The sequence below is a fragment of the Stegodyphus dumicola genome, chromosome X1 (assembly GCF_044657685.1).
Source record: "Stegodyphus dumicola isolate Sdum_Otavi_A_Nest chromosome X1, ASM4465768v1".
Taxonomy (NCBI): domain Eukaryota; kingdom Metazoa; phylum Arthropoda; class Arachnida; order Araneae; family Eresidae; genus Stegodyphus; species Stegodyphus dumicola.
This window is the reverse complement of record NC_140780.1, coordinates 169,145,470-169,170,603: the sequence shown is the minus strand read 5'-3', so window position 1 is coordinate 169,170,603 and position 25,134 is coordinate 169,145,470. Positions and strand designations below refer to the sequence as shown.

Here is a 25,134-nt window from a genome sequence, read left to right as displayed (position 1 = left end):
CACCATAGATATACTATAATATTTATGTGTGTATCCATTAACAACATCGGAACGATGATCACATATCCTTCATTCTGTAAAATGATTCTAGTCATTGCTGCTATGATTCATCTCTTTGATTGACAAACTTCTGAATCTTTTATTGTTAATCAGTATTTTCTTATGAACATAAAAGAAGAAATGCCAAACCTGGGATTTCATAAAGGCAAATTCTTTTCGTCGATAATGTTTAAATCCGAATTTAAACATTATCGACGAAATGTTTAAATTTCGTCGATAATGTTTAAATCGACGAAATTTAAACATTTGACGAAATTTAAACATTTGAATTTCATGAAATATGAATGTTCAACAAATCTTGCACGATCGTTGCAATGTGTGATCGTGCTCCATCTTAATAAAAGATTGCGCAATTATATTCTTCCATGTACACAAATGGGAAAAGCCAAAATGTTGTAGCATACCTAGGTACATGCTGTTGTTGAGAGTGACATTAAATCCCACCGTTATTTTTCAGACATCTTGTAGTAAGCTGGCCCAGTACCTTAAAAGTGTGACGAGATAAATGAAGAAATGAGGATAATTTAAAAGCTACGGCATTTAAACTTCGGTGTGGTGTATTTAATTATGGCAAAGCACACTAGGGCTATCTGTCTAAGGGAAGGGATGCCTTCGTGGAGGACTTTCTAAGGGAAACTGGCTCGTATACACTTTACACATGGGGAAAACCACAAAAACACCCATGCAGCCAGCCCGTTCGCGGGATTCGAACCTCGGACCGAACTACCAGTGTTCAGCGACTTTACTGCTCGGCCGCTGGTGGGCCTCTTTAAACTTCGGATTAAGAATCTTCCTTCAGATTTGCGAATTTCATTACCAGTATGTGTCTCGTAATGTGGAGAATGACTAGTTAAAATTTATTGAAAATATATGTTCATTTTTTTTTATCGGGGTAGGGGATTAGAAGTACATTTGGTATTAATAGGCTCGTTAGCGTATGCTATTATTAGGCTGTTTAGCTTCTATGCAGTATATGTAGTAATGTGGAATTCCAAGTAAAGCATGGGAGTTCCTGAGGTTTGTAATGCGATTTAATTTGTGGATTCCAATGTAATTAATTTCGTACTCAGAAAAGATCATAGATCGGTCTAACAATGACTTGACAGTTCTGAAACTGATATCTCTTTTACCATGCTGATGACACAATAAAAACGAATAAGCACTGTCTGTTAATCCATAAAGATATTTGCTTTTTGCCTTTTTTTTTTTTTGTTATGGAAGAGAAAAAATTATTACTTATATTAGTTGCATTCGATTAATAGGACGGCTGCATATGCCTGGGATCTGCCGTGTTCTCTGTACTGTCTTATGCAAATTATCTTGTCGAAATTTCTGAGTTCCAACTCGCTTCTTTCTTTATGTAAAAAGCATATGACTGAGATATTCTGAGGACATTATTAAAAGTCTTATTGAGCTCATGAAGAATGTTTACATACCTGTCCATTTTATTAGTTGACAGAAGTACAAATTTTATTGCAATTTTATGGTGTTAAAATTTGGTAGTCTCTCCCCCCCCCATGAAATTTAAACTATACTACTGCCTAAACTGCAGTATCCCATTTGCCTTAAAAGGATATTTGAGCTGTTATGCAATTATAAAAAGGGTTAATGCAGTTTTCTGCCCTGTGTAAATGTAACGTCTGATTGCAAACTGTGAAGTCTGGACTAACATGTTGGTTTGACGAAAAGCAGAAAATCGACAAAAAAGTGCGTTTTCTTTTTTAACGAATAGCTCAAAATGGGAATTTCTTCTCAGATTTTGTTTTCGCTAATGCATTGTGACCTGGAAATATTTTATGTACAAATCTGAATATTTTATAAAATATTTTATTATAAATATTATAAAAATGTATTTATTATAAAATATTTTATATACAAACCATTGACTTTTAAAAGGAAACATATAGCTAGATGAAGTAAACTTTTGGCTAACATGGACTTTTCTTTTTACTTGATATTTACCCCGGGATTTATTCGACTAGGTTTTTAAGAAATTACCTAGTACTAGGTTTTTAAGAAATTACCGCATTCCGTGGGTGTAAGACATAGCACGCCCAGTTAGCAATTCGAAGACCCGTTGTTCGAATTCCGGCAAGAACCTAGTCGACTTCTCACGCTTCCGCACACACAAAATGTCGGCGGTTTTTACACTAGCGCCCAAACTCAAGTGCAGTGGACGATACATTCATCATCTCGATTTGATCAAAGGTCTGTGTCTCTCCCCATTTGGCCTTTTAGCGAGGGAGATTATCGCATTTCCCCATGCGTGCTCTCGAGGTGTAAATGCTATCAGTTAAGCTAGCAACTGGAAGATCCGTGGTTCGAATCCCGGCGAGGGCATAGTCGATTTTTAATGTTTCCTGACTTCGAAAATGGTATTTACAGATTAATTGGCGAGTTTGTAAAAAATCGAAGTTTGATCTTTCTTATTTATATTTTGTTTTAATTTTTCATAAATTAATGTATGACTGTTGACATATCGTGTTTGTAGCATGCATGAGATTTTTTGTTAATTGCTAATTGCAATACTGGATCAAATAAACTTCTTTTATTCCTTTTTTTGTATTATAACTTAAAACAGATACGGCGTTTCTAAATATGTAAAATCAGTTTTAAATATTGAAAGAACGGTAACACGAAAGTTGGCGATGAACGTATTAAAACTTAGGTAAATGCTTTAAGAAAGCGTACAACATTCTATTCTTTAACAGTTTGGTCGAGTAATCGATTCTAGTCACGCGTTGTTTCCTCACTTCCATTCTCTAAGTTGCTAACATTTATATGACATTCTGAAGTATAGGATGTTGAATTATAATAATTATTTTGCTTCAAGTCTTTTAATTAATTCATTGAAATTCAGCTCATTGAATGTCCGATAAAATATACATGCACCATCGACAGTCAGGACATGTCAAGTAAGATGCGTTTTCTCTTACCCTAGTCATCTTGCTTGACAGTCAGGCCTTGTCAAGTAAGATGCGTTTTCTCTTACCATGCACCATCTTAAAACATTATGATCAAAATCGATGTCACCCCTCTAACAAAAGAGTGGGAAGTGAAATAAGTGGAATTTTTATGATGTAAGTTTTAAATTCCTGCAGTTGATGATGATGTTCTTGCTGAGAAATGTTAGCTCTAAATCTGTATTTGGATTAAAACGGTATGTTCAACTTTGCATGTCAGCTTGCCTTAGGTTTTCACCAGTTCCCTAGTATAAGAATTTAAGTTCTTTTCTTAATGGAGCCCGAGAGGGAGCCCCAAGGAGAGATTTCTTCATGCCCTCTTTTTGCTTCGATTTAGGTCTGTTTCCGCGATTCCTGTTTGCGCGTTTTTAAAAAATCTTCCTCTTTGCGCGAAATCGGGGAGTACAGTCCCCCTCCCAAATTTCCTCAGGGGATGTCAGAATGAGTCATTAAGAAGAGTTGGGCAGTTTCTTTCTGAAGTTAGTCATCGTCTTGACATTGTTAGACTGAAGATGTGTCTTAGGTTTAGGCTCCTCTCGAAATCTTTAGTTTCATTCCACTTTAAAATCTTCAGTATTAGCTGTTATTTTTCGTACCTAAATCAGTATGGATGTTTTAGAGATTATTGAAACTAAAAGAAAAAAGCCTTTAGCCCTTTACAAAGGTTATCAATATCGAATTCGGAATAGAAATAAGGAAAATGTAGTTTATTGGATTTGCATTAATGAAAGAACTAAAAGCTGCAAAAGCTCAATTAAAACCAAGAAGTTGTTTTAGAAGAAAAAATTCATTTATGTCAATCTGATACAGCACATTCTTTAGTAAAAAAAACAAACATTTCTAGCAAAAATGAGAGCGAAAGAAGAAAATGTTCAACTTTCTCAAATTTACAATGAAGAAGTTGGAAAACTATACAATCAAGGCTTTGACATATTAACCAATATTCCGCAGTTTTCAAGTGTTAAAACAGCTCTATACAAATCTAGGCAAAGTGCCGAAGGATACGATCGAGAAGCTACATGTATGGAAGATTTAGAAATTCCTAATGAATTATTAACAATGGATGATAACTTTAGTTTCTTGTTGTTCGATGAAAGATAACCGAATTTTGGTATTTTCAAGTAAGAAGGGGAGGGAAGCAATGAAAAGCGGCAAAACTTTCTTTATGGATGGAACTTTTAAAAGTTGCTCAAAGCTTTTCTCTCAAATGTATACTATCTATGTTGATATTGGAAGTACCTCTAACGAGATTAATGTTGTTCCTGTATTGTTTTGCTTACTTCCCAATAAGCGAAAACAGACTTATGAAAGATTATTTCGTTTAATTAAAAATCATATTTCTGATTGGGATCCTAAAGAAATTGTGATGGATTTTGAAATTGCAGTTATAATTTCTCTGAAAAATATTTTTCCTTTCTTAAATATCAGAAGTTGCAATTTCCACTTAAATCAGTGTCTGTGAAGAAAGATTCAAGACTTGGGACTTGTTAACGAATATAGGCATAATGAAGAAATTAGAACCCATCTCAGAATGTGCGCGTCCCTTGCATACGTACCCGCGGAATATGTTGATGATGGTTGGCTGTGCATACATAAAAGTTCACCTCGTAATGCAAGATTAGAGGCATTTTATGATTACTTTGTTGAGAAGTGGCTTGAAAATGACGTTGTAACTATACAGATGTGGAATTGCAATGAAAAATTGCACAGGACAAATAATACTGTTGAAGGATGGCATCATAAATTAAATTCTGTTATTAGGAAAATCCATCCTAAAACTCTAGAGCTGATAAAATTTTTGAAAAACGAAGCTAAAGAAAGTGATTATTTTATAGATCGTCGTTATGTAAATTTAGAAGGGAAAAGAAGGAAAACAAGTGTTGTCAAAAAAGAGGAAAGAATCCAACGTATTATGCAAGAATTTTACTCATCACAAAATATAAGAAAGTGCTTATTATCTCTTTCTTATCTACAAAAATTCGACTAAAACATATGAAAATTTTCTCTAAAAATAACTTAATAATATTTTTTTTTTTTTTTTTAAAAAAAGGAAAGTGACTAACATCACACAACTTTTAAACACGCCAGTACTTTTACTCCCAGTCTTAAGGCTGGAAAAGTGTAAAGGAAAGTTGAATTTTCTCTGTTATTAAATTGATAGTTTTAGTTATAAGGTATTTTCTGCCTCCTTTCCGCATGCCTTCGTGATTAATTGGAAGCATACTCGGGCGTGTATTCGAGAGGTCCAGGGTTCGAGACTCGGGGAGAGCACTGCATATTTTTCACGTTTGCTGCATTGATTAAACCTAATAAGGTCACACTGTAATCAAATTTATTAAATTTTCTAATCGTAGCATGCATTTTAAGGGATTATCAGAGATTTCGAAAGTACGAATTTTAAGGGATTATCAGAATATCGCAATATTCGACGAATATTGAATTCTCCACTTTTTAAATATCCATCGTCAGAGTAAACTAAGTCGTTTGATATTTGCCTTAAAGAAGCTGATTGTACTTACTCTTCAGTTACAACTGTTGAACCAGTGTTTCCGAAGTTTTTAATATTGCCACCATACGAATAAATTAAATTGCGAATCGCATTTACAGTTGGAATTTAAAGGGACTCACAAAGTACAGTTTCTCTTAAAAAAGAAGCTAGATGAATAGGAGATTTAGAAAAAGAGCATTTTAAAATGAAATAATATCAAATAAGTTGATAATAATTAGCAATTTCATTATATACAAATACAGATGTGTATATAAAAATAAATGATTTAAAATATACTCTTTAACTATTTATATTTACTGTCAATAATTACTAACAAGTATATACACATAATTAATTATTTTAAATTAGTATGATAAATATATACAATCACTGCTGAATCGTGCGCTGTGCTTCTGGAATTTCTGAACTAAATCTTTGAAACTAACAAATTTACCTTTGACAATTAATAAATTTATCAATGGTTTCTATTAATGTATTTGGATATTCCGATGAATGCAAGTAAAGCAAGTCCATTCAATCGAGATTCAGATGCTATATTTCTGAATTATAATTTTGACAGTTTACAGCTAGGGAAAAAAAGCTTCTTTTGGCTAGGGCAGCTTTCTCAGAAGCTGCCTTGATATTCGAGGTATATTTTCTTTTCATCTGCCTTTCTTTTCGCAACGAATATATGTTCTAAGATTTTATTATAATTCACCTTTATGCAGAATTTCGGAAGAATACTGTTTTTACTTTAGGAAACGATCTTTTCGTTCATTGCCAAAATCATCGCAGAGTTTGAACATCTCTTCCCTTTTAAAAACAATACTTCATTTATGCAAAGATATACAAAGACTCAGACGTCATAAATATCTTTCGATTATTTCTTTTAAAAATTCTTTTCTTAAATCTAAAACATTTTTGCTTTCCTACATTTCGGAAGAGGCCAACGCCCAGTCGGCCCCCCATTATGGAACCCCTTTGGAGGGGGGAATGAAGATTGATGATTTCGCGCAAATAGGAACGTTTTTGACAACCGCGCAAACAGGAAGACACCTTTTGCTTCAGATTCCCATTCTCCAAGTCAAATATTTCATTTGCCCCTTCGGGTAACAGGATACCCGAGTTCCCAGCGAATACCACTCCCTTCCGGATCCAACTGTTTTTACCACCCTCCGTCCACGGGTCTGGTTGTTGATCTAGGTATAACACTCCGTTATTACTGATGTAATGCTTCATTCAGTCTCCAGACCTGACAACTGCATTTCGATTTCTTTTATTCATTCATTTATTTATAATTTTGACTTAAATCCCCCCAATACGTAAGTTTTAAAGTTTAAATTTGAAGGTTTGGTTGAATATTTTTGAGTTAAACGTACAAAAGTTATCGATCTCGTATATTCTTTTAAATTTCTAAAATCTTTATTCTAAGAAGTACGTTCGCTATCTGAACATATTTTGAAGTTTTTTTCTATGTGTTTCAGTTATTCAGCAAATTAAATAACTTTGTGACTCGAAAGTTAATTTAATTTAATTATTTCCAAAATTTAACGATTTGAAGCTCAAGAATTTTGTGTAAAATTGCTTAAACACGATAACCTTAATATCCTGCCACTAAAATGTGCATCTTCTGGAAGAGCTGAAGTGAAGCAGTGGAATGATGGGATAGAATTAATTTAAATAGAAGTGATTAAAATTTTAAACTCTGCAGCACAAAGAGATAAAAATAAATTTGTTTAAATCTGCCAAATCCAGGTCAAAGTTCTCTGGAAATATCGAGTTTAAGAGCTTTCCTTTGACACAGACAGTAACTAATATTTTACTGACTTGGATATCGGTAAAAATAACTGTACATGTTATCTGTTTTTCATTTTGCTGAACACATAATGCATTATATAGCCGGTACAGATAAAGTAGGCTCTCCGAACCCATACTCTCATGGATGCTCAAAGAAGCTTACCTGATTGGGTGGTGCGCCATTTTTGCCATTGACCTGCATTTGCTTATTTGGATGAGAAAGAAACTGGATCTTTGTTTTTTTGCTTGTCGTCCGAATGATTCCTTATCCCCTAAATACATCTCTTTTGCACCAGCCCATCTGTTAATTGTAAATATCGCTATTTTCAGTAACGGCCTACCACTTACAGTTTTCACTATTTTGGGAATCATCTGTATCATTATTCATTCCTTTTTAAAGATTTCGTGTCAGTTGCGCTCTTGTTTATAAATTTCCTTTATTCTCTTTCAAATATCTTCTTTTAGTCTTCATCTCAACCTTTTGAAATTTACACTATAATTGTCAGTTCTTCAGTTGCTTACCATTTTGTCCTTCTTTCTAAAGCTTCTTGTTCAATAATGGATTAGCTAGGATAAGGGTAATTTTTATTCGCTTTTACTGCCTAAAGAGATCTTTCTGAAGAAAACTGACTTGCCTTCTCGTGGTGAGCAAAACTGGGGAAAAACATCATGCGTTGGCCCATTTAGCTGCCGGGAGACGAATCAAGGACGAGTTATCAATGTTTAGCTGTTGTAGTGAGCTTAAAATTGGATCAGAAATTATTGAATATTGCACCTAAGTGATCTTTTAGCTCTAATTTCTGATACTTACGAAACTCATCCAAAGACCAAAAACCGCGAAACACTGACAGTTGCCGTAGGGTTTGTCTTTTGCGCTTTTCCGTATGTAGAATATATATAACGTAAATAAGGGCCGGTTTCCTTTATGGAGTCTTTTACGAAGGCGTCTGTTTTAGATAAGCTCCCGCTCACTTTTTTTTTTTTTTTTTTTTTTTAGTGTAAAGAGGCAATTTGCCCAGAAGGACTATTAATTTCGTTTTGACATTTTGCATTGGTTCACTATAAGTGTCAGTTCACTTTTCAAATTGTTGCCACCAGATATTAAATCCCTATATTATATTTACCAAATATTAGAACTATGTATTATATTTAAAAAATTAAATAACGAAGAATTTGCATAAATGTATGTATGTTTCACGCATTGTGATAAAACAACAGTACCTAGAGCCATCAAATTTTGAATAACGGACGTTTTCACCTGAATATGGGCATCTGGAAGCAAGAATTTGGAATTTGTTTTTAATGTTTCTTTCATGTTTTGTAATTTTTTGTCATTTATGAGTTTTTGATTAAAAAACTCGACGATTTCAAAGCGAGCAATGGCAACACTGTACGAAAAAAAAAAAAAAAAAAAAAAAAAAAAAAGGAACATTTTTATCTCCAACGCGCGAGACTCTGTATTGGAAATTCTCAAAATGTGCTCATTTTAAAATTATTTTGCGATATTGCTGTTGAACTGAATTTTATGGTTTAAGTGCGAAGAACATGATATTTAATAAATAAAGCTAACACAAAAAACGTTGAAAAAAACTACCCTTTGGGCGTAATGTTATTATTTTGTAATTAATTAGTTAAACCAGACCTCTTCATATAGCTGCTGTGAGGATATTCATTATATAGACAAGTGAAATTTAAAAAAAAATTGTGTTTAGACTATAATTGCTAAATTTTGCATTTATTAGTATCTAGCAGCGAGCCTTTTACTGATTTTGTAATTGTTCAAAATTATGCTGATTTTGGTTAGCTCTCCATACTTTTTTAAAGCTTATTGGTTAAAATTAATTACGATAAGTAGTTAGATTGTGACAGTTAGACCGTATAGCATAGTGTCTTTACAAAACGTTATTTATGAACGTCTTTATCTTTGCGACGCTCTCAAGATCGGCGTTTTCCATTTAGAAAGAAACGGGGGTGTTCGCTTAACACGTGCGCGGCTCGTTTACTAGCGTTTACTAGCCCCTTTTCATTCATAGATGGGTGCCCTACCCCCAGTTCGCTGTCCACCGAACTCCGTTGGTTTACACACGCGTACAGCTCACCTTGCGTCATTCATTGCGGTACTGGAGTGTGACGTCACGAAGTGAGGGTGGAAGCTGCGGGTGTGCATGTGCTACTGATCGATCCCAGCCGACGCTGTCAAAAGGATTTTTCTCATGTATACTTTAGCTCTTTTGCTATCATAAATACTTCTCGCACCCCAATGAATGTGTGCTAAGTGACCTCGTCACATGACTCCATCCTTTTCCGCCGTCGAAAGTAACGGGCAGGACCCAAACTTGTAAGGGGGGGAAGCATGGACATCAGGTATGGAATTATCCCTCTCGAACTACTGAGAGCTTTCTGAGTCAAGAGACCAGGTTTGATTCTGATGGTGAAATTACTTACGCTTTAACGTGGGCTGTGTGTGTGGGACTTTTTAACGCGTAACATAACGTCGATTTGTATTTTTATTGTGCCCTCCCAACAGCTGTTAACAGTTAATAAGGCTTTATTATATTTGTGAATGAATAGAAGGGAGGAAATCTATTTGGAAGACTGTAATTTAAGCTGTTTCGTTACAAATAATTTTGTCCTTATCGAGAAAAGTACGATGTTTGTATTTATTTCCACATCTGTGCGTGAACTTTTAAAAAACATATTTACTTGTCTTGGTACTTCTGAATTTTACAAAAGGATTTTAATCGAAGTTTAACAATAATTGGTTTGAAATGATAATAGTAATAAATAGTGCCAGCATACTTATGCAGGTGGTCCAGTATTGTAAACGTGAGGTGTTCACCTATTCCCTGAGAAGTTCCCTCCATATCTTTAAATTTCGAAAATTTATTTTCTATATTAATGAACTCATGTGCTTAGTTTCTTCTGTTATTCTTAATGTAAGTACTTTAATTTCAATTAACAGTAATGCAAATTATTTTTCTTTTTTCAAATGCAGACAAAGTAGACGCGCGAATATATTTGTCTGTAAGGATGAGAGTTTGAGTTCTGACCGAAACAAAACTTTATTATGACATCAGGGCAAATATAGATCATTGAAAATGCTTAGTGTGATATACACCGTCATTTCAGCACTGCGCACGGATGTAAATATCTACTTCTTTCTTTCTCACTCTTATACTTTGTTATTTTAAGCATTTCAAGATCATATCTAATCTCCCTGCTGCCTGCAGCACACTCGTATAATTAATTACATTGCATATCATCCCCTCCCTTCTTTACAATAAAAACGCATAGCGGATAGAGGGGACACGTATCGCACAGAGGGCATTTTTGAAAATTAGAAGACTCGATTATCCTCCGCAACAGTCCTCACTTTGGTTATAAAACAAGCTAGAAGTGGGCAAGACCTTAAAATGCTTTTTCTAAAGTAATGGTCTATATCATCCCCTCCCTTCTTTACAATAAAAACGCGTAACGGATAGAGGGACACGTGTCGCAGAGAGGGGATTTTTGAAAATTAGAAGACTCGATTATTCTCCTCAGCAGTCCTCAATGTTATAAAACAAGCTAGAAGGGGGCAAGACCTTAAAATGCTTTTTCTAAAGTAATGGTCTATATCATCCCCTCCCTTCTTTACAATAAAAACGCGTAACGGATAGAGGGACACGTGTCGCAGAGAGGGGATTTTTGAAAATTAGAAGACTCGATTATCCTCCTCAGCAGTTCTCAATGTTATAAAACAAGCTAGAAGGGGGCAAGACCTTAAAATGCTTTTTCTAAAGTAATGGTCTATAGTTAAGAAAATACCTGTTTGTAGGCATGGTGTCTAACAATATCTTCGATGGGTTTCGATTCAAATTTCGAACTCACAAATATGCAAGCTTTCGTAAAATAAAGGGGCCCACCAGCGGCCGAGCGGTAAAGTCGCGAAACACTGGTAGTTCGGTTCGAGGTTCGAATCCCGCGAACGGGCTGGCTGCATGGGTGTTTTCGTGGTTTTCCCCATGTGTAACGTGTATACAAGCCAGTTTCTCTTAGAAAGTCCTCCACGAAGGCATCCCTCCCCTTAGGCAGATAGCCCTAGTGTGCTTTGCCATAATTAAATACACCTCCTTTGTAAAATAAAGTAGCTACTTTGCATATAAGCCAAGGAAAACCGACAGAAACTGTGATAACTGCCCGGACACAGAACTGACAACTGCATACATTTTTGACTGTCCGGCCATGCCACCTGAATTGTTAAAAATTGAGGTCTTGTTTAAGAGACCGAACCCCTACGATGATAAAATTTTGCAGATTGCTAAGGTGTCATCTTCGCCCATGACACTGTTTGAATAGTCTTTATATTAGATACGACAATAACAACAACAACATTCAACCTGCAAACTCTGAAGTGCTTACCGAAAGCTATGAGTAAAATAGAGGCACAGAATATAATCTTTTGCAGTACTGCAAACTGCTTTGTGTCTATCACTAAAGCTTGCTTTGCCTATGAAGGAGAGCAGTTGTGCGTAGTTTGTGTAAAGATTTTATATATAAAAATATACACTGAAGAAATCGAACAGCGAACAGCCCGGCTGATATCTTGCCATAGAACTACATTAAAAAACATAGAGTTAAAAATTAAAACTTTAACATCAACTCCTAGTGAATAAACAAGTGTATTATTATTTATAATTTTTGTAGCCTTGTAAAAAATTATTAAAAAACTTACTCCTTTGTCACTGGAATCCTGTGTTTAGCATAGTCAGAATATTTCTTCGGCCTTGTTTGGCGACAGGGAAAAGCGGAGAAGGAGACTATGTTATGCATATGATCCCCTTAGAACGACTAGTATCGGTCAAAACTGAAATGATGTTTGATAGCGTCTATTAACCAAAACGCTTTCATAAGACTTCATAAGACTTCAACACACTGCAAGTCTGCCAGTGCTCGCCAAGACAGAAACCTTCACAATGGTACAACAATAAAGAGATTTAGTTTGGTTCTTTGATTATGGCAAAGCACACGAATGCTGTCTACCTAAGAGGAGGGATAGATTTTTTAGGACATTCTAAGGCAAACAGGTTTTTAATCAACGTTACCCATGCGGATAAACATGAAAACGCCAACCCGTTTGCCTGGGATCGAACCCAGGTCGAAATACCAGTGTTCCGCTACAATACCGCTTGGGTGCTCGCGGACTACACACAGTATAAAGGTATCAGTAACATTGCGAAGATCAATTTATAGTTTAAAGGAGAAAAGAAAAATCTTCATAATTATGCCAAGATTTTAATGGCTCTTTTGATTAATAACGCAAACAAAAAGCTTACCTTCATAAGTATGTCGGTTCCTTTACGAAATAGCATTATTATTATTATTTTGTTTTTCCGAGTTAACTGATACGTTAAACTGATACGTTAAAAACTCATACGTTAAAAACTGAAAAAATTTGATAAAAGTGTCGACATATGTATTCTGAATCCCCCTTGAGAAAGATTTCTGTTAAAAAAAACTACCCTTTGGGCGTAATGTAAAATCTGTCCTAAGCCGCTCTGTCCTAAGTTGCGAGGTTATCTTTTTTCGACGCCAGAAATTTAAACTCACTACAGAACCTTAAACGAATTAAAAAAAAAAATCATAATGCAAGAGAGAAAAATTTAACATGAAAATAAAAGGGTTAGAATGAATGAAATGAGGAATGGCTAAATGGTAACTTATGAGAAATGGACTGAAGAAGCGAAATTGAGTGATGTTTCTAAATACAGAGCTAAGTTCCTCGCATCCATTCAGCTTGATTGAAGTTAAGTCTCCTTAAGTCTCCACATGATTTCCTGAGAAGGGTAGATCGAAATATTATTCCTTGAGTGGTTTATACCTAAAAGTTTTTGTGACTATTGGAATTTCGGACTATGTGTGATTTATACATAAAAGCAACTTGTAATGTTTCAAGTCAAATAACGAATTGATAAAATCACATAATTAAATAACAGGTTTCCTGAACATTCAGGTGGCATTTCAAATATTATATGCAATTACTTTTTGACACCATGTTGATTTTTTTTTTTTTAAATGTAGCTTTGCATCCGAAACTCAAATATTTCTGCTGTGGACAGAAAGTGAAAAAATGTTACCCAACAATAGTGTATTAAGACAAAGAATTTATATTTCCCAAATTTTACGCGCTTACACATACTTCGAATACTTAAGATATTTACTGGCATACGTTTCCGTGTACTTAATATTACGCATGTCGCTTCATTCTGTTATTTACTTGTCACGCAATTCGAAACCTCGATGGTAAGAGGTTCCAATGAAATTCCGAGGGGGTAGGAGGAGAATCTCTGTCTAAAGCAGTGTTTCCCAATGTGGGCCGGGTAATTCGGTTGTTAAGGGGAGCATTTCGAAAATGGACTCGTCCAGAGTTTAAGGGAACAAGGGACGTTGAAATTTCCAAATTTTCTTCAAGACGTTGATATTTTTCGAAATTTCATTTTTTATTCCCCAAAATAAGGTAAGTTAAGGTAAATAAGGTATACCTAAAAATGTTTTTAACTACCACTGAGTTTTTTTATAGTCAGGTACTCTTGAGTATATATTTGCAGAAAACCTCTGATTTTTCAAAAAAAGAAAGGAGGAGGGCTTTTCCTTTTTTTAAATTTATTTTTTATAGAGTACTTTAAAAAAGGTAAATAAATGAGCTAAAACACGCAAAAAAGTGAATATGGCGAAGGCAGCAAGGGTCCGCACATTCACAGCGAGGACATTATCTAATAATACTGCTGCTCTGTTTAGTTCTAATACTAGGTACGTATGATAATTAATCCTTATTTTTTTAAGAAATGCGTAGTAAAAAAAAAAATGTTTCGTAATCTCAGTTCTGCATTTCTTTTGATTGTTTATTTAAGCAGTTATGGTACAGCGTGCAAGAACTATTTATTTGTCTAAGGGAAGGAATTGGCTTAGCGGAGAAAATTGAACTTGTGATGAATGAAAGTTCTTATAAAATAGCTTTATAGTGCTGATAGAAAGATAATCAGTGCTGAACTGAGCGTATTCACCACTTCGAATAACATGCTAAGAAAACACAGCTGCCTTTTGCGTTATAGTGACGGGAAATGAAGAGGTATTTTTATATTTTACATAGCGAATTGAGGGAATGTGTACATTAATTAATTATTACTCGGTAACGTTCTGTTTATTTAAAAATGAACATGCTGCTTTTCCTTGCCCTTTTTTTTAAATCTTACTTTTATCGGGTATTATGCTATATGTATATATATATTTTTAAGACTTTCAATTCTAAATTAAATTATTTTAGTAAGGAAATTTTCTTTTCTCTTTCCCTTAAGATTCTTATAGGTCGGACGCTGAATTTTGTTTTGTTATTTAGCTACTAATTTTGAAGGCTTAGTGGGCGGTTAATAATTAGGCATAATTACCTAAGAAAATGTATAAGCACTCAAAAATTGTTAAGCATGTTTGTTTCAATTTGGCTGTGTTTTGATTAGTTCTTATCTGACTGTCCTTTGAATAAAATTGTTCAAATTTAATATCTAGCATCTGTCAATCATGCAGTAATCACATACGGACTTTCTCCATGCCGGCTAAAGACAGCCTGTGGCCATCAAAAAATATAATGAGAAAGACCGGTTTTATTGAAGAAAGAAGCCCTTTTCTTGCCTAAATCCTGCCTGTAGAGTCATTAGGGTTTTGGGTACTGGCGAGGTGTCAAATTAGCAGTGCCCTCGGCGGGGTTCGAATTCCAAATCTTTCAAATAACGCGTCAAGTGTGCTTCCAGTTCACCACGAAGGCATGTGGAGAAAATAGCTTATATGCTTATCAGAAGTTTATTACATCCCGATATATCTTAATTGCGCATACATTTAATGTGAGTATTGCGAAAACAATCGAGTATGTTTACGCTGCTTCGTGTAAGAGATTTCTAGTATTTCAATATCACACATGCTCTTAAAAGCACTGCATTAAGGTTGTCAAGTGCGACCAAATTTTCGGTTGCTTAAGCGAGAATAATCTTAAATCATCAAATGCTGTTGGTTCCAGTTTAAACAATTAAACAAATTGTTGTTTAATTCGCTATATCATCGTTGTCCTTCCTGGTTTTTTAGAAATCTGTACTTAATTTTGGTCTGTGGATTGTATGTGCATGTTAGAAATAAGCTTCATAGATCCATTGTCTTTTTTTTCTAACCAGCTGCACTGTTATATGTACCTTGGTTTTGGATCTTGCATTAAGTTTTTTTTTTTTTTTTTTTTTTTTTTTTTTTTTTTTATGTGCTTTTTCTTTTAAACCTTAAGTTACTTGTTGCAGTTACAGATGTACTGGAACCCTCAATGTTCGTTTCTCGCCGCTGGGACAAGGAGCTGCGCTGCATGGGTTGTTTTTTCTCATTTGTAGTGTTAAATGCTAAGTATTTTCTCTTAGACTAAACCTTCACGTACACAGCACTGCCTTCTTGAGTGCTTGTAATGGTTAACAAACTACCTAAAATGAGAAAGAATGATACAAATAAAATCGAGGCAAAAAGTCATAACGAGTGACAGTGTGTATCTACGTCATCAATGTTATGTTTTCTTACACTCAACCAACTAATTAGTAGCAGCGCTAAAGCTTATATTTTCCGTGAAGCGAAAAAAAAGCTTTAAGTTTTTAAGGCAATTTACGGTTTGGGGAAGGAACTACGACTGAAATTTTGTTTTTTTGGTATTGGCTAAACACGTAATTACAAAGAGACAACAAACACCAAAACCTCTTTTCTTGGCAAATAATCAATATACTCTCATCTCACGTTTGAAAACAAATTTTCTTTTTCCGTCGCCCTTTTTCCTATAAAAAAGCAGTTGAAAGTATTACATCAGAATACATGAATGAAGATACCAGCATTTCTGAGGAATACATTTCATTTCATAATAGCACAAATCCTTGCCATTTAATTTCATGAAAGACTGCACGAAATAAAAAGCTATTCCATTTCCTAAGCGTTTACTTGCTTTTAAACTAGGAGTGTCGCGTGTCGGAAGTATTGGTATCCCTAGAGATGCCAAGGACGTATTTTGAAGCTCTTTTCATTATTTAATTTGAGAAGGATTTACAGTTTCTTTGTGTGAAACTTTCAGATGCGAAATGTTTTTCTTCTTTACTTTCTTTATCTTTTAAAATCGTGTTCGGTAATACATCGACACAAACAAAGAAGAACTTCCTGAAATGTCCTGCCAGGATTTGAATCGTGTTTCCTATTTCAAATCATGTTTTATGTTATATTATATTTCCTTTTTTGAAGGAAAATTCACGTTGTAGCCAGGAGCAATTTTTATTACGATGCTTTTTCTTTATGCGTATTTATCGCTATTTGTTCTGAGTGCATCGGATTTTCTTGAGTCCAAAATAACTTTCTGAGAAATCGGAGAGTTTTCATTTCGAAATACCTTTCGTCTAATTGAACATTCTCATTAAATTTGTTTCGAAGCTTAAGATAATTTTTCTCTCGTGCAGATATTCAATATATTTTATGAAACATGATAGGAAATCTCCAAGTCTGGTAATTTAAATGCAATAAGATGGGTACCATATTTCAACGAAAATATCCAATTTGATCGTTATCGAATGCAATTTAACGATGATTTTGCTTGACATCTGTACGTAAGGACAGATTAAAGGGCTCTTTTTCCCCAACCCCCTCCAAATTATACAACTGATTTAAATTGGATTCAGAAGAGATTTTTTTTTCTTGGCATCTGTACGTACGCTGAAAAAAAAAAGGGGGAGGACAGTTCTGTATCTTTTGTTCTACAAGGCCGATTGACGAAATTCAAATTGCGTTTTCCATGTCTCTAAAGCGCGACTTAGGATATATATTAGATTTATATATAGCATTGCTTTAACATAGGTATTTTGACACAAAATCGGGGTTTTTCTGAAATAACATACCAATTTTTTCCCATATTTCAATTCTATGAGTGAAATTATGCTAAACTTCCGTATTTTGTAAAAATCGTACGAGTAGTTTTTAAAAAATAGCTCTCAAAATTTTAGCTCATGTTAATTGAATATGATATATATATTTATTAGTCGAACTTTTTTTATTAAACTTTTCTGATTCTTTCTTTCATATTTCGAAATTTAGGTTCATTCCAACTAAAATTCGCCCTTTTTTATGATTTATTTTTTAAAATTATTTTTCGGAAAAAATTTTGAATTATTACCTATAAAATTTTTGCCATCGTCTTAAAGTAGATGTATTTCTAAACATCTACTTTAAATCTGGAAAAAAATTAGAGTTTTTTATTCAAAATTTTTTAAGATATACGTGAATTTACATTTTGGCGCGTTTGGAAATTTTGCGTATTTATTATAAGCGATAATAACGAAAATGTGGTTTATGCACTTTCTTAGAATTATTTGAAAGTATGAACGATGACCTTTTTTTTTTCTTCTCGTGGACAATGAAAAAAAAGGAAAGGAAAATAGGTTGCCTTGAATTAAGAATTTCGCCAAGTGAATTATTCTTAGCTCAAACTGAAAAAAATGCGCCAACATAAATTTTTAAATTTCTTCATAAATTTCTCATCAAAAATTACAAAATTAAATATCTAGGCATAATTTGAGTTGTAGAATCGAAATATGGAAAACAAATATGTATGTTATTTCAGAAAAGTCCGATTTTATGTCAAAATACCTATGTTAGAGCAATGCTATATATAAATCTATTATATATCCCAAGTCGTGCTTTCGAGACATGGAAAATGCAATTTGAATTTCGTCAATCGGCCTAGCAGAACGCGAGATATAGAATTGTCCCCTCCCCCCCCGCAGTGTACGTACGTACGTATATACGTATGTTTGTATCTCATAAAACTCGACACCGAATAGCCTCAGAATGTTCAAATTTTGTATATTGGACTGTTATAATATGCAGTTGTGCACCTCCCTTTTTGGTTACAATCGGTCGCACCAAAAGTATATAAATATATAGATATGCACCCACTCTTTTACTCGGCTCGGGGAGCTCAGATTTTTTTTATTCTTATATGTTGGTAAATTGCGCGGTTTTTGCTTTTAAAAATGATTGAATTATGTTGTTCTTACTTTTGGTTAAGGTTTTTATGCCTTTAGTTCATCTGTATGTAACACTTGTAGAATTATCAACAATTTAAAAGTTGTTAAAAGTTGTGTCCGTGAAGCCTAATTTTTGTTTACCATAGCAGCTATATTTGTTTACATTTGAAACTTAGCAGAATAGTGGATTTGTTGCCAATCTAGAGAAACTAAGCTTCGCGACAACAAAGATAACGCATTCATTTATTATTGCGAATTGAATCATGCTTAATCCATTTTTGAATTACATTTAGGTTATTAAATTATCCCTTATATTGATTCAGCATAGCGTCCACAAGAAATTAAGTCAGTTTCTACGCCTTCAATGCCTTTTTGCCGAGTGAGATCAAAAGTAAACTTTCAGTGATGTGCTCCGAAAAATCTGCCTTCTTGCCCGCTGACCGAATTGTTTGTTTTTGAGTAGAAACTCTAACTGTAATTATAAAAATTGTATTTATGTATTTATGTGTTATATTTTTCTATATTTTACAGTTTTTAATTATAGTTTGAGGTTTTATGTATTTTTGTCTTGTCGCGAAGTAAGAACTGAATTAATTGAATGAGAAATATATCTCTAATGAAATTTGAGAAAATAAATTTAAATGAAATGCAGGAAAAACTGCGTATAATTTTAATATTACATACAAGGAGGTTATGTGGTGTACACATCATATTTTTTACAAAAAATTAAATTAATTAATTAAAAAGTGCATATGTTAAAATATGTTGCTGGAGGCTGTTTTGAATGGCTGCAAAATATTTTTTATTGAATAAATGATAGGACTATTTTCTTATTAGTTTCATAAATATATTTATTTGGCAAAATAGACTGAAAATACTTACAGGGGAGGGAATACGTTGTTCTTAAAAAAAGGGGGTAACTGAAAGGAAAAGTTATAGAAAGAATATAAATTTTATAATTGGTAGGACGTGGTCTCTTTTTTTTTTATTTTACTATATGCTGATGATTAGAACGAACTGAGTTCGACCAACATTTTGCGCTTTTCCAAATATTACATATTTCAAATATGATAATGATTTCGTTGAAATTTTTTTTGGGAGGAAATTTCTTTTCAATCAGTTCTCTTCTTTAGTTTACTTACACAGTTTGAAGCTGTTTATCTGACGAAAAATCGATCTGAACTAAAAATATTTGGTCTTTTATTTCGAAACTGTGGGGCTTCTCATCCACCATTAAAACCCTGTAAAGAGAAAAGAAAAATACGCTCATTTTCTAGCAAAATTCTGTGATGATTAATTAAAGAACAGAAATGATTGAAGAAGCCATATTATAAGCATATATAAGAAACGGAACAGGAAGCCATATATAAGAAGGGAGTGTTTAAACTAAACTGAATGTGGATGAGCAAAACAAATTTTTCTGTGTATTCTTATGGTACGATCTATACTGCTTTAATAAGCAATATATACTGCTTTAGCCCGGCTGTGCTAAAAAAGTTAAAGAAAAAAGTTGTTTATATCACAAGGGTGTAAAATACGCGTGGTTACTGATCTGTTGTATCACGTATTGCTATAAAATATCCAGAAATCTCTTAAAGGGCAATATTTACAATGTCTTGCGTTATATAATAGAATGCCGTTTTAATGTACATATACAGATGCAGATGATTTGTCTTACAAGAAGACTTTTCTGATGTCAATAAGCTTTTCTGTCGGTTATCAGCTGTTATTAATTTGTTGGGGAGTCAAAATGTGTAGAGAGATTTATATGTACAAGAACTTTCTTCAGTGTAGGGAGATCAGCGTTAACTGACGCTTTGTTGAACAAAAAACTGTGTATTACAACTGACATATAGTACTGAAGAGCTAGTTGAATTACTGATAAATGTAGGACAATTTTACCTCTGTCAATTATGTATATATCCTTTGAAAAGTTCGTCTATACTTGTCATCTATACTTTGAAAAGCTTCTAATAGTCACTGCTTCGTGAATCTTTTGACTAAAGAACTCAATATCTTCATGTTATGACCATAAGGAGGAACAAAAGACTGTTTTCATGTTTTCATTATTTCTAGGAATATTTCACCGTTTTGAATCATACACTAGATGAAAGTAATCTTTGGTTTTATAGTTTAATAACATGAAAAAATAACAGATTATCTTCGAGCCTGTGCTCTGACTTTAAATTATCTCCTAGTATTGTATACAATAGTATGAGAAACAAAATTTATTTGAAACCTCAGAAACAATATGGGAGCGTACTCAAGTGTGTGATGCAATTCTACACTCAAGCCCAGCCTATATGTGGTACTAGGACAAATTCATCGAATCATATTTCCCAGGCAAGAGCAAATTATACATGAGATTTATTTATTTAAAATTTCAAATAAGTATAAATATGTATAAATGATTTAATTATGATTAGTATTTTTAACGATTATGATTATGGCGATGATGTATTTAAAATGACTAGTATTTTTAAACAGAAAGAACTTTTTTTTTTTATGGAGAAGAATCAGTAACAATGATAAGAAAATTTACCTTGGAGGACAAGAAAACAAAAATCATGGTGAGTCGGGGGAAGAGGAAAATAATAAGCAGCCTGCTGCAATCCAATAAACAAATTATTCTTAACCGAAGATGTTAAAAAATATATCACACGGCCTTCTAAGGATATCGATGGCTCTTGACTCCGGAAGTCGTAGGGTGTTAGATTTTCCGCAGGAAACGAAACCCAGCTGATTAGCGTAGGAGTTTCCTGAGATCGGATATCTCTTTACCTGAGTCGACAAAGCGGATTGAGATTCATTGTTTCCGTTCTTTTCGAAATGATGAAAAATATACATGAAAATTGCTTTTATAGTTGTATATATACTAGTATGTTGTATATATATACATATGTATAGTGTATAGTGTTAGTGTAGTAGTTTGGCCACAACTTAAGTAATGCGTTCGCTTTTGTTCTTGATGGGTCGCATAAATAAATGCATTATATGGCATACACGGTGTATGTGAGTGGTATCATCGCAAACCGAGATGCATATGAAAGTAATAATTTGCATGTCTGATAAGTGATTTTAATTAAAAAAGAAAACTGGTTGGTAAAAGCATATGATGTTAATAATTGTTATATGATTCAGATAGTAATAATAATTTTATTCGTGTTAACTGTAAACTTTTATGAGAAAAACGTCATTAATAACTTGTTTAAATTTTCGTTTCCAACTAGCAATTTCGAGGTAGTTTCCTTTTATGAAAGCGGCAAAATTTAGGTTAGTTAACTACATTTTTTTTTTTTTTTTTTTTTTTTGGTAAACTTTCTGTACCATTATGCAACGACATCATGCTTTAGTTTCAGTTTATGAGTAAAATAAATTTTCGACAAATTCAAAGTTGTAATATAGTTTTAAATAATGCATTTAATGAGAATTTATATCTTCATTGGAGAGAAAATGCTTTCACACAAGACATATTAACTTCTAAAATTCACATGTACTTAAAATTTATATATTTAAAAGGTCACTTAATTTTAATTAAGTCTATTTCAGAGTATTAGGTGCCGAATATCATCGAAATACAGAAAACGGACTCACGACTTTAAAATTTCTTAACGGCACCTTAAATAACAACGTAACCTCAGGTTTACTTAATAAAAATGGAAGGCGATAAAGTGCATCTATGCCACTATATGCTTTTTTGTTTTAAACAAAAAAGAATGCATTGAAAACGAAGTGGATCGTTTATGAAATGTATGGAGAGAACGTACGGTATCCGACGATATTTGCTAGACGTATATAAAATGTGCCAAATTGAGGTTTCTAGCAAAACACGTTCACAAAGACAGAAAGAATTTGAGAAAGATAAACTGCAGAAATTTCTTAATAGAAGCTTGGTTTAAACTCTGAAAAATGTTCATAATGAATTCTTAACATTGCGAGGTTGTCGAACAGTGCAACATAATGTAAATTGGTCAACGAAGTATTACCAACTTGGACGTTTAAATAAATCTGTGTGAAGTTTCTTTCTAAGTTAAACTCTGCGACAGCAAGGTAAGCATTGTATCTCTTCTCTTAAGAGTTATTTTATCTGTTCACTGAAAAGACATTCAATCAAATTTGCTTGATTTTTACCTAAGTTTTTATTACCAGCAGCAGTTGACTTTTTAATATTTTCATTACAACCATAAGTGGCAATACTTAAATTAATAGTGCATTCTGTATTGTGTTCAGCCGAAGAATGTTTTAAGTAACTGTGGTGGCAATAATTTGGCCAGATTAGTTAAGAGAGTTCACTGAAGACAGAGTATGATGAAGCCAGTCTGAGGCTGTGTGCATGGCGTGAATATAGGAAAGAGTAGGAAAATCTTGGGACCGCTAAGCTCAGGGACTCGAGGCTTAGGTTTCTTGGGACTAAGCGGTAATCAGGCCCCGGCTTAAAGTATGGATCTTTGCAAGGGTCTGTTCAAAATTACGCTGCAGCTACTACGCTAAATCGCCGCGCTTTCACGTTGAGATTAATGTCGCTGAGGATGGAATGATGGCTAGTGGAAGTTGACTGCTAACCCGAGACCAAGGGTGTGAATTCGATTCCCGTGTAACTGTTGGACAATTGCTAAGAACGAATCACAAACGGCTATATTGCGCGTAAAATAAGTGGGGTTGTGTAAAAAAATAAGTGTGGTTGGGTGCCAAGTGAAATAAAATAATGCCAGAATAAAGGTAATTTATTGTGCTCTGAAATCCAAAAGGCTTTGAAAAGTGTTCAAGGGACAAAATGGTCATTTTGTGCTGAATACGTAAAAGTGAAAAAAATGCAATTAACCGCCCGCAAGGATTTTGCCATAATATGTCAGTACGGGATATGGTTATCATGGAGAGCGATGCAGGATCCCACATGTCGTGTCATGCTTTGCACAACATTATCCAGCAGCCGCTGAGATAATTTATTCCATTCCTCTATCAGGGTACTGATGAAGGTGTCCTTGTTGATTGAAGGGCATTGTCGACCAGCAAAACTCCTTCCCAGAGCATCCCAAACATTTTTAGTGGGATTCTGATCTGGAGACCGTGCTGGTCATACGAGGCTTTAAATATCTTCGCTCTCTAGATACTCCTGGACAGCGACCGTTAGATAACTTCTTGCATTGCCGTCCAGGAAAACAAATTTATCACCAACAGCACCATGGAACATGTTAACATGAAGCAGCGTAACTTCTTTAATGTATCGTTGGCCAGGCATAGTCCTAGTTGGAAGCACGAAGAGCGACGTACGGCCGTTGATAATGACCCCAGCCCATACCATGACACTACATATAGAATATCGGTCCCTGTATGTTTCCTGTATGTTTGCCAGATCATATGCAATACACTGTCACGCCAGATCAACTGGCGTCTACAGTCCGATGACAGACTCAACCTACTCTCACCTGAGAATAGTACGCAAGCTCAGTCATCTTCCCTTCAGTTGCAGTGCTGACGACACTATTGCAAATGGTCGGAACGGTGATGTCTAGACGATGTAATGCACAAAATAGGACGCCGGGCCTGTAGTCCTCCTTGATGCGTCTAGCTATAGCTTTTCTATAGATTCGCTTGCTAGTAGCAGCAAGTATTTGATTTGCTACCTCAGTAGCTGTGCTGCTCCGCGCCGATTCCTTTTTTTTCAATAGCATTATGTGCCTGTCTTCTGCAGGCTACATACTGCAAAGACGACCTCCGCCGTGCCGTTTGCTACACATTCCATTTGATTGAAAGGATTTCCAAACCCTTGGAATAAAACTGTAGCCGACGTCAAACTCCATTTGTTATCTTTCGCCATTCTTTAATATTGCCAATAATACGGCCATGCGTAAATTATATAAGTGGTGTCGGGAAGACATATCGAGAAGTGCAAGTTCGTCAGTTGATTCTTTCACGTTAAATTTTGCTTTTGAACAACAACGAGCAATACGCGTCCTATCATTTGTATCTCTTATCAGCGATATCACGTGATAAGATGGTTAAACAAATGTAGTTTAAGTTTATTCATGATTCCCGGAGAATGGGTTTAATTCCAGCCAACGGAGCTGACTGCACTGGTGTTTTCGTGGCTTTCTTCACGTAAAACATGAATACGAGTTAGTTTCCCTAAGCAGTTCATCCGGGAAGGCATCTCTTCTTAAAGGCAGATAGTCGTTGTTTACTTTGCTATAATCAGTTTATAAGGTATTTCTTTCGCCTTCGTGGTGTGGTGGTCTGCACGCTCAGTGCGTAATTGAGAGGTCCGTGGTTCGATTCCCGGCGAAGGCGTTGCATATTTATCCTCTTGCCTGCTTCCAAAATACCTAATTTCTCTATAAGTTAACCAACCAGATAGAAGAAAACTTAATCAGGAAGTATTTGGCCGTTGGAAAGCATTTTAATTACCTCAGCATAGGCTGGGAAGCTGACAGTATTGCACCTGGTAGTAAATGCCTTTAATAGCTAAAGAGGCAGAAGTATTACTTGAGATGATGGACTAACAATTTATTTTTTTCATTCTGAAAAAATTCTAGTTAGTGTAGTTTTTATTAGCCCAAAAGGGGAATTTGCCCAGAAAGACTATTAATTTCGTTTTGGCATTTTGCGTTGATTCAGTATAAACGGCGCATCACCATTTTAAATTGTTGTCACCAAATATTAGAGCCCTGTATCATATTTAAAGAAACTAAATAATGAAGAATCTGCATTAATGTATGTATGTTTCTCGCATTGTGATAAAACAACGGTACCTAGAGCCATCAAATTT

General features: G+C 34.4%; 1 protein-coding gene across 1 annotated transcript in view; it reads left to right on the top strand.

Annotated features, from left to right (window-relative positions):
* The window catches only part of LOC118194031 (dual specificity protein phosphatase 7-like), a 210,483-nt gene that overhangs the window by 58,744 nt on the left and 126,605 nt on the right, over positions 1–25,134 (top strand). The gene's annotated exons all lie outside the window — the stretch shown is intronic.